General features: G+C 47.1%; 1 pseudogene; it reads right to left on the bottom strand.

Moving 5' to 3' along the window:
• Window positions 1-1,377: 1,377 nt before the first annotated feature.
• On the bottom strand, window positions 1,378-5,649 carry LOC123081642 (gibberellin 2-beta-dioxygenase 3-like; annotated as a pseudogene).
• Between the last annotated feature and the right edge of the window lie 3,974 nt (window positions 5,650-9,623).

The raw sequence follows: 9,623 nt of genomic DNA, 5'->3' as shown, positions 1-9,623 counted from the left end.
TGCTCGGTCTGTATCTTCAGGGTGAAAACCTATATTCTGGCATTGGGTGGTTGGATCCGGTGACGGCGACGCTTGAGTGTTTTCCCCTTCCTGAAGGCGTTGCTGTTGAAGAATCTCGTCGGTTGTGTGATGTCACGAGAGGGTTGGTGCGAATACGGTCAATGTTTTAGCTTGCTGACCATAGATCTGATCGCTTTGTGTTTTTTATCGCATACGCATAGATTTGGTCTTATTTGACTTTGTATTTGTCGGCGTGAGTTTTGAGTGTGTACGTTTGATGTTGGCTGTGTACATCTTCGCTATGCAGAGGTCGGTGTGGGCTCATTATGTTTGTATTCTTTTGATGCTTCATTTTGAGTCAATAAAATCCATCCTTTGTTAAAAAAAATCATATACTGAATGTAGCATGTAGCAACTACTGTCTTTAGTTACCACATTAGTATATTAGATGGATAAATTACATATAATGTTTGATGCATCTTACTGTACATTCTTAAAAGGGGAGAGTAGTATATAGGATGGATATATATATCTATACCACTATATAGTGTACGAGTTTTGAATGGATCTAGAATATCAATCCTGATCACTGATGCTCTCAATCTAACAGTTGGGAGCAGCGGGATTCGCATGAACAGTGGCTGCTCCAAACTTATGTGTGCTATTTCTAAAATTCGCTGTGTGACCCATCATCTGACTATGTTCTGGATCTTTCCAATATGGGCTGGACACTTGATCTTCTAAATTATTTAATTCGTACTACCTGCCTACATGCATGCATCGACCGCTTCACGAGAGACTAGCATGTGGGCCTAGCATTGCAATGTTGTATGCATTGTGAACTTTTCCATTTTCTTATCATTTGAAACAAGTAGTAAGGTACCTAGGATAATTAGAATGAGAATGTGCAAATAACCTATGAGGAAAGAGTACGTTTTGACTCCTTTTATTTTCTTAGCTGACATGAGCTTGCGAAGGTGAAAATTTATTATTAATTTTACTTCTTTTTTCACATCATTTTTCTAAAAAAAAAGTTTTTAGTATGAATCCAATAAATTTAAGGACTTCCTAAACAATTTTTATATATATAAAAGGGCAAAGATTATATCTAATGTTTCATATTAAGAAAATCATTGTACTATGTTTTTTGGGGAATAGTTGTTATCCGGCCTTGCGAAGCCCAAAAATGATTCCACAGATGCCTATTGGATATCTCCATTTGAAGCTTCTATAAAAAAAACAATCATAATATATGTGTGCTTTAGTTTTTTACACTAATTTAGTACCATGCTTGTACGTAATCAGCTACGTGCAAAGCACGTACAAATTACTAGTGTGTGTGTGTATATATATATATATATATATATATTACATTAATTAATTAAACAAGACGGAAGCTACTGGCTGGCTAACTACTGCCAGGTGAGGGGGAGCCGGCGCCGTCGGTTGGACCTGGACGGCGGCGGCGCTGCTGCTGTAGTGGTTCTCGGGGTTGTTGGGTTCCTTGGCGATGGCGAGCTCAAAGGGGCTGAGGCGGTGGTCATCAAGGAGGGACTTGTAGGCGGCCTTCTTGTACTCGGCCCAGGTGAACTCCCGGTACAGGCTCTGCTCCCCTTCACGCATCAGCTCGGGCAACGGAGCAATGCGCTGCGCCCCCGCCGGCCCGCCGAAGTAGATCACTGACAGCCGCGGGTGCTTTCCCTCTGCCGGCGCCAAAACGCGATGCTTCACACTCCGGAACCGCCCGTTCGTCAGCACCTGCTTCCAAAAAGTCTCATGTCAGAGTGCGTCCGTGTAGAGAAAATATAGTACTTCCTGCATTCATTATTATTTTATAATATGTTATACTTCCTTTTTTGGTTTATAGTGCTTATCTCAATTTTTTCATTTTTTGGATTTAAAGGGCTCACCTCCATCTTTTTTTGAGATTTCGAGGCGCATTAAATTTTTGCATGCAAGAATTGAAAAGGAAGTCGCCAATGCATGTAATGCTACTACTCATCTAGTGGGTACGAGATACATTCGTTCAATCATTATGTGTCTTGGTTGATGAGATTTCAGATTTAAGGCCTATAAACCGGAAAGGAGGAAGTAACTTTTTCTGATTCGGATATATAAAGAGTTATGGACACATTTTAGTGTGTTTGTCCATCAATATACAGTCTATACGTAGTTTATATCAAAATATTCAAAACACCTTATATATTTGTAAAGGAGGGAGCAGTAATTAGCTTTGTGCTGTACGTTTTGTTGACAAGAAACGGGAGTGGGTCGGGGGAAAATGCACGGGAGACGGGACACCAACGGCCGCCAGCTAAATAAAGCGCGAGGCCAAACCATGCACGTAGCATTTTTCAACCATGCACCGATGCACGCACTTTGCTTGGTTTGGTGCACACATCTGCATGCAGGGATGGAATAGGCGGTGTGGTAGCACCTACCTGGAGGGAGTCCCCGACGTTGACGAAGAGGGAATCTGGATCGGGGGCCACGGGGACCCAGCAGCCGTCCGGCAGCATGATCTGGAGCCCCCCCGGTGTGGTTTGACAGGAGCACGGAGATGATCTGCGGGTCCGTATGCTCCCCGAAGCCCGTCACTCCGCGCTGCCCCGCCGCCAGGGGGCAAGCCGGGTAGTGGTTCACGCGCACCATCTCGTCAGCCTCTCCGTCGGCGCCCGCCGCCACCATCCGCCGCAGCACGCCGCGGTGCTCAACCGCGACGCCCAGCCCCTCCGCCATCAGCTCCAGCACCCGCGCTCCCACCTCCCGCACCGCGTCCGTGTACTCCTCCAGCGCCACCCTGCATCCCATGGGCATGACACGTTTGTGTAGTCAGAGGTCATTCTTGAACCGAGAGTCAATTGGAAGAATCAAGAATGGTTTTGTCATGTGTTGATGGGTTTACTTACCGGAGTGAAGGTGGCAGGGAAGAGACTGTAGAAAACTGTAGGATGATAATATTGTGTTGTATCTGTTGTATTGATGTGACCCTCATATGTGGTATATATAGAATACACGAGGGGGTAAAGGCTTGGAGTACAAGATAAGTAATACATGGTTTAAACCTATTCGATCTATTCCTTATCTCTATCTTTAAACCCAAACTATATTCTAACATTCCCCCTCAGTCGTAGCGGAAGTGAAACGGACGATTGCGACTGGATTTGAAGTATCATGCTCGCGTCGTCTTCTCCGCTTCACCATCATCACCTGCATCTCTGATGGGTCAGCACCTAGGGCGGTGACTGCGTCCCCTTCTGGTGCCTTCCTTGTCTCTCCTCTCTCTTCCCTCCCGCAGTCACAGCGGGAGTAGCGTGGATGCTGGTGACGACGCGGACGCTGTTGACTGGAGTTGTCGACGATGTGTTGCTGTAGACGTGGTCGTGTGTGTCGATGTCGATGTAGTCGATCATGATGTAGCCGTGGTCGAGGTAGTCGTGGTCGATGGTGTGGTCGTCGTGGATGATGAAACCGCACAAAGCCAAAGGCGCAAAAAAATGCACTATACGGAGATGCAGACGTGGACGATGCACCTTGCGAATGTCAGAGGGTGCCGTCGGCGATGAGTCCATCGGTTTTGCCAAGACTAGAGGAAGCCCATCGAGCACACATCGGTTTTGCCATAACCGTGCGGCCGTGTAGGGTCGTCACTGTAGTGACGCCGTGTCGATGCAGTCGTGCCGTCGTGGATGACGCGGTCATTGCCGTCGTCGTGACGCGGTCATTGCCGTCGTCGAGGTCGCATCTTGCAGAAAAGTCTGTCAGAGGATGCTAGGTGTCCATCTTGTGGACAAGGCAGTGGCGGTGTGTTGACAAAGATGTTGATGAAGACCACGTTGATGAAGACCACGTTGATGAAGACCTTGGCGATGAAGTGTCGGCTATGGCGTTGCAGCGGCGTGTTGACGATGATGCGTCGCTTGAAGGCGTCCCTCTGTGGCGACCGAGTGCCGATGTCGTGTCGCGCCGGAGAAGTCGGTGAAGAATTGCATCGTCTGGATGATGCATATTGCAGTGCTTCCCTAGTGCTTCCCTTAGATGTAATCGGCGAAGTTTGTTTCTTTTCTTTGGCGATGTAGTCATACAACTTGTCATACAGCTTGATGTAGATGGCAGGCCGTCGCCCAGAAGACCGATGGAGTTGGCTTGGTGCAGATTTACAGATCGCGTGGGTGGGCGTGCCTCGAAGTAGAAGACCTGCGGGCTCTCCCGATGTCCCGTGCTGCGAGCCGGCTCGGTGAAGATGTTGACAACGTGCGGTGCTGCCAGTTGGGTGTCGCCGGATCGAAGCTGTCCGGAGTTGCGCCCGTGACGAGGTTGTCGATACAGATCGATGTCGTGCAGGTTGCCGACTCGCCGTATACTCCTAGTCGATGATGCTGGCCCTCCTGGCCTGCGTGTGTGGCGTCCGCTCTTGAAGCCGGCCGCATGGAGCAGCGCCTGGTGTCGCGTAGCCGCGTACACATACGCTTGATTGCATCCAAGTCCATGACTGCATGCACGCGCCGAACGGATGATGATGGAGAGTGCCTGACCGCGCTACCTGTTGTGCGTCGCTGGATCGAAGCAGCTCTAGGCGTGCTCGAACCATCGGCCTCGGGTAGATCGATGTTGACAGACGCTTGGCCAGATGCCATGCATCTGTCGATGCTGTGTCAGAGTTGCTTTCCGCCGTCAGGAGATCCGCGCACTCGTACGCGATGGAGGTCGCCGCGGGAGCTACGCCCTCCCGTAATCGGGCGTGCGTTTCCTTTCCCAGCTACACGCCAGGGTCGTCGTGGTCCTTCTCCTCGCTTGAGGGAGAGGCCGCAGTAGATCGGTGACTGCGTCCCCGTGCTTGTCACCGGATTGAGGTCGTCGAATTATTTGGTGGCTAAAAAAAAATATTCTACTAGATGGAATTTTGAGATTGATCTAATCTAAACTAGAGAACTGATATACTATTTGATTGACGGGTGCCGCGCCCCCGGGGAGAGGAGATGAATCTCCCTGAGGGCGGCGCGCTGCGGAAGTGGTGGAAAACCTAGGATCGGCGTCGTGAGACAAACCGCTCTAATACCATGTAGAAAACTGTAGGATGATAATATTGTGTTGTATCTGTTGTATTGATGTGACCCTCATATGTGGTATATATAGAATACACGAGGGGTAGAGGCTTGGAGTACAAGATAAGTAATACATGGTTTAAACCTATTCGATCTATTCCTTATCTCTATCTTTAAACCCAAACTATATTCTAACAGAGACAGCGACAGAGCCAGACCCGACGGAGAGTAGGATGTACTCGAGCCAGCCCACGTCGCCGTTGCAGCCGATGCTCTTGCTGCCGTAGCCGAAGGGCCCCGTGGACGCGGCCAGCTTGTCCTTGTGCGGCTGCGCAAAGAAGGATGCGGCGCGGGCCTCCAGCGCGTCCGTGAGGGCCGCCGGCACGCCGTGGTTGGTCGCCCTGAAGAAGCCCACGCCGCGGCACGCGTCGGCCACGGCCGCCGCTGCGCCCATCGCCGACAGGTCGACGCTCGGCACCTCTGCCGTCGCCGCCGCCGCATTAGCGCATTTCACCAGCGGGATCGAGTCCATGGAGATGGGCACCGTGATCGCCACCATGGTCCACAGACGATCTGGCAGAGCAGTTCCCGGTGTGTACCAACAAAAGAGAGCAGGAACAGAACAGAGGAGGACGCGAGAGAGGCGCTAGGTTCTGTTCTACGTTTGCACAACCAGGTGGGTGATGACGGCCTCGTATATATAGGCGACAATGACTACGTGAGCATCAATTATCCGCTCCAGCAGTAACTAACTAAAGAACCAAAGTGATGCGGCAAGAATGTCATCCATACTCACTACACCACGGTCGTTGATTGAAGGCATTTTTATAAGGGCACCTTGAAAACGCCTCGGATTGATCAGTTTTGGAGGCGTTTTAGGAAAGTGCCTCGGATTGATACAACTATAGAGACGTTGTAGGAAACTGCCTCTGATTGATGTAGCTATGGAGGCGATTTGGGAAAGTGCCTTGGATTGATGCAGCTTTGGCGGCGTTTTAGAAAAAATGCCTCGGATTGATGCAGCTATGGGGGTGTTTTAGAAAATTGCCTCGGAATGAATGTGGTGACCGCAGGTGGTCGAGCTGCTGTGCTATGTGCATGAATGAGACTCTCGCTCGCGGGTGTTGCCGTTTAATCGCAACGTCGAGGCAGCCGAACGCCAGCGCTGGAGAAGACGGTGACATTCTTTTGGACTGTCAGACATGCCTGAGTATGTTAAAAGACGTCCCTTCCCATTGAAGTGCAGACAGCTACCTTGGTGTGTACAGTGTACTGGTCGGTGATCTACCGTTACACACAAGAAGTGCTGTGTCCGAACAGTCCGACGAGGCCCAGCGGTGTAAAATCGATGATTCATTGTCTCTGAGCAAGGAAGAAACATAGAAGTTATGGTCGCCGGTACGTCTCGCCCGGAGTTGGAAGAGAAATACGAAAAATCTGCCTTGTCACTTGCTGAAAACAAAATTAAACGAATTTTTCATCTCAGCCTGAACAGGCGAAGCTAATGATGCATGGTTCCTGAAGATTCATATGATGGAGTAGATGTATTTTGGCAGCGGCGCTTACCAATCAGTTCGTTCGTCTCAGCCAAAGCAGTTTTAGTCCCATACCGCTTAGGGAACAGTAGTTTGACCACCTTAAAACGACAGGGCAATCACGTTGCTTCAGGACAACAGCTACGAGAGAAGGAGCCTGCGGTAACGGGCCGTCCATTGCAGCCCAAGTAATACAACTTGGCAGCCCAAGTTAAGGAAGGTAGTGAGAAGAGGACCAATAAGCGCGCCTTCACACCTAAAAAAAGAGTGACCTAAAGGAAAAAGAAAAGCCTAGCTGGGCCTGGGCCTGATCCCACTATTTACGTTTTCCCGTTGCTGAGTTTTAGCGGCACTTCAGCAAATCGCCGGAAAGCTTGCGAGGCACTTTTCAAAAACGCCTTTGAATGTAAGTCTTCCGAGGCGTTCTTGTTTAACGCCTTGATTAACAATCCCCTTCACGATCATTTCTAGTCTTTTTCAAAGACGCCCGTGTTGTAGTGACTACTAGCTAGGCCCGTGTGGAACAGGGGCGATCGACCAGGCGAAATTTCGTCTCAATAATATCAACTAACGGAACGACCGTCATCGCAGCCCAAAATTGCCTGAATCATCGATGCAATGCGGGATTCGTCTTCAAAATTATATACTCCTATCAGCCAGTGGGAGCTTGGGCTCGGCTCTGGTGATGCACCGGCGCCGAATTTTCGTCTCAATATAACAACTAACGGAACGAGCATTGGGAACGGCTCTGGTGATGCACATACGCAAAAAATGCAAGTAAAATAGCATTAAAGATGACAAGTGTTGAACATATGGTCTGTGCATGTATATTGTATAGCTCGGCCCATCTTTTAGTCATTGTATAGTTGATGTTGTGACCCACTTTGCACTCCATATATACGTGCGCTATGCACCGATCAATACATCGTGTAGCATTGCCAAAACTCTCGTTTTCAACATGGTATCATACCTGTGATCCTAACCCTAACCCTTGCCTGTTCCAGATATCAACTGAGGCCTAAATATCTGTCTTTGGTGATGCCACACTCTTCTTCATGCGCTTAGAGACTACAAGCACTATTGTTGCCAGAATCATTATCACAATTTATCTATCTATCTATCTATCTATCTATCTATCTATCTATCTACTATCTATACCTATACTAATTGAAGACTTTTTAAAAATTCATAGGTTAATCATAAACTATGAGCCGTTAATCTGGACGACCGAGTTATTATGGCGTAGAACTGTAGATCCACCCATATAATTCTCCCCTTAAATTTTGATCAATTGTGGAAACAAAGTTAGAATCCATCAAAGACTAGATCCTACTACTCCACCTTTTGTTCCTTTCAAATAAAGAAATGTCTATCTCTTTTGCAAAACTTAAACAATCTCTATCTACTCCTATACTCTCCATGGTTAGTTCCCCTTACTAGTCTCTCTCTCTCTCTCTCTCTCTCTCTCTCTCTCTCTGCCAATGAAAAACTCTCAAGCTGAACAAAGTAAGTTGGGGCATGGATTTGGTGTGCTCAAGGAGATTATTGGATAAAAAAAAATCTCTTATGAATTAAGTTCGTTTTCTTGCCCATTTACACTTGAACCGAGCCTAACACACACACACGAATCCCCTGACTTTATTGATGGAAGCCACTCATCTTTCCCTGGTGTGTAGGGAAAAGAAGAGATCTCCCTCTACTTTTCATCGCATTTTTTCATGTGCAACTATTGCGATGTTCTTGCTCAAGCCTTCTCCTCCACATTTCCATCAATTGTATCTCAGCCATCTCCTCATCCGGCAACAATTGCGATGTTTCCTCTCCAGGTCGTTATGGGTTATGACCCATTGGCGTTGTCGCCCTCTCCGTCCAGATGATGTCCCTTGGCACATGCTTGTTAGCTTAGTTCCTACGAGGAGCAGTATGGTTGAGCACGTGAGAGAAAAGAGCAATCTAAGCATTGAAATGAAGGCTTGGTATAGGTGCAGCAACTAGTGGATGGGCCTAATGCCACCAAAGTAATAAATATCCTTATTTTGTTCTTGATTTGTTTCCAGGTGACAAGAAAGTTAGGTTCGAATTTCTTCTGGTTTGTAGCCCAAGTTATTTTGCTCGCATAGGCAAGTAATTTTTTAGGTAAATAGTACTCTGTCCGCAAAATGCCAATGGTGAGCAACCTCCATGGAGGTGGTTATTCCAAAAAAGTCAAAAGTCATATTTTGATGTTTCAAAAGATTCTGAAAATATCATACATGTTCATATGGATATATTCTACATGTGTGCAATTTTTGAAGGTGATATACATTATGGTGATAGCTACACAAAAAAGACAAAATCATGATTTGAAACAGATGAACAGTACAAACAGTGCTCACTTTTTATTGAGGGAACAATGTTCACAATTAGAAATGCAGGGATTTTTTTTGGGTAGCTCTCACCATAATGTATTTCATCACCAGACTTTATACACATGTAGAATACATCCATATGAATGTGTAGATTTTTTTTTAGATTTTTTTTGAAACTTCAAATTGTGATTATCGATTTTTTTTAAAAATAACAACCTCCATAGAGGTCACCCGTCAAAAGCCCGCACTCTTACTCTGTCTGGCTACATATGACAATTGCTTGTATATTATTGTCAGAAGCAGAGAAGCACCGTTGCGGATTGTCGCCAGAGAAGATGTGCACATATGTCGGCAAGGCCGAGAGGGTGACAGACTGGAGCAAGGTTCTCTTCCATATCCTTTAATTTCTCTCACTTGCTATCTTTCTCTCTCGGCAATGCAAATAAGGCACGTGTTTTCTTCCCTTTTGAAGCTCTTTGGTAATGTACGTCTGATGCTATGAGCCTATGAGCATTACTTGAAACTTCTATTTTCAGGAGTTACTTCAGTTATTGGAATTATGAAACTGCCTCACCTATATGTTTATGAGTCCTACGACACCATCGACAACATGTGGGCAAGAGCACACATGCACGCCAGCCTCCATGAGGCCGCAGATGCCACACCTGCTCTACAAGTTCTTCAACTTCCGGTCG

The sequence above is a fragment of the Triticum aestivum genome, chromosome 1B, assembly GCF_018294505.1.
Source record: "Triticum aestivum cultivar Chinese Spring chromosome 1B, IWGSC CS RefSeq v2.1, whole genome shotgun sequence".
NCBI lineage: Eukaryota > Viridiplantae > Streptophyta > Magnoliopsida > Poales > Poaceae > Triticum > Triticum aestivum.
The sequence above is the reverse complement of the archived record's forward strand: the minus strand, read 5'-3'. Positions and strand labels throughout refer to the sequence as shown.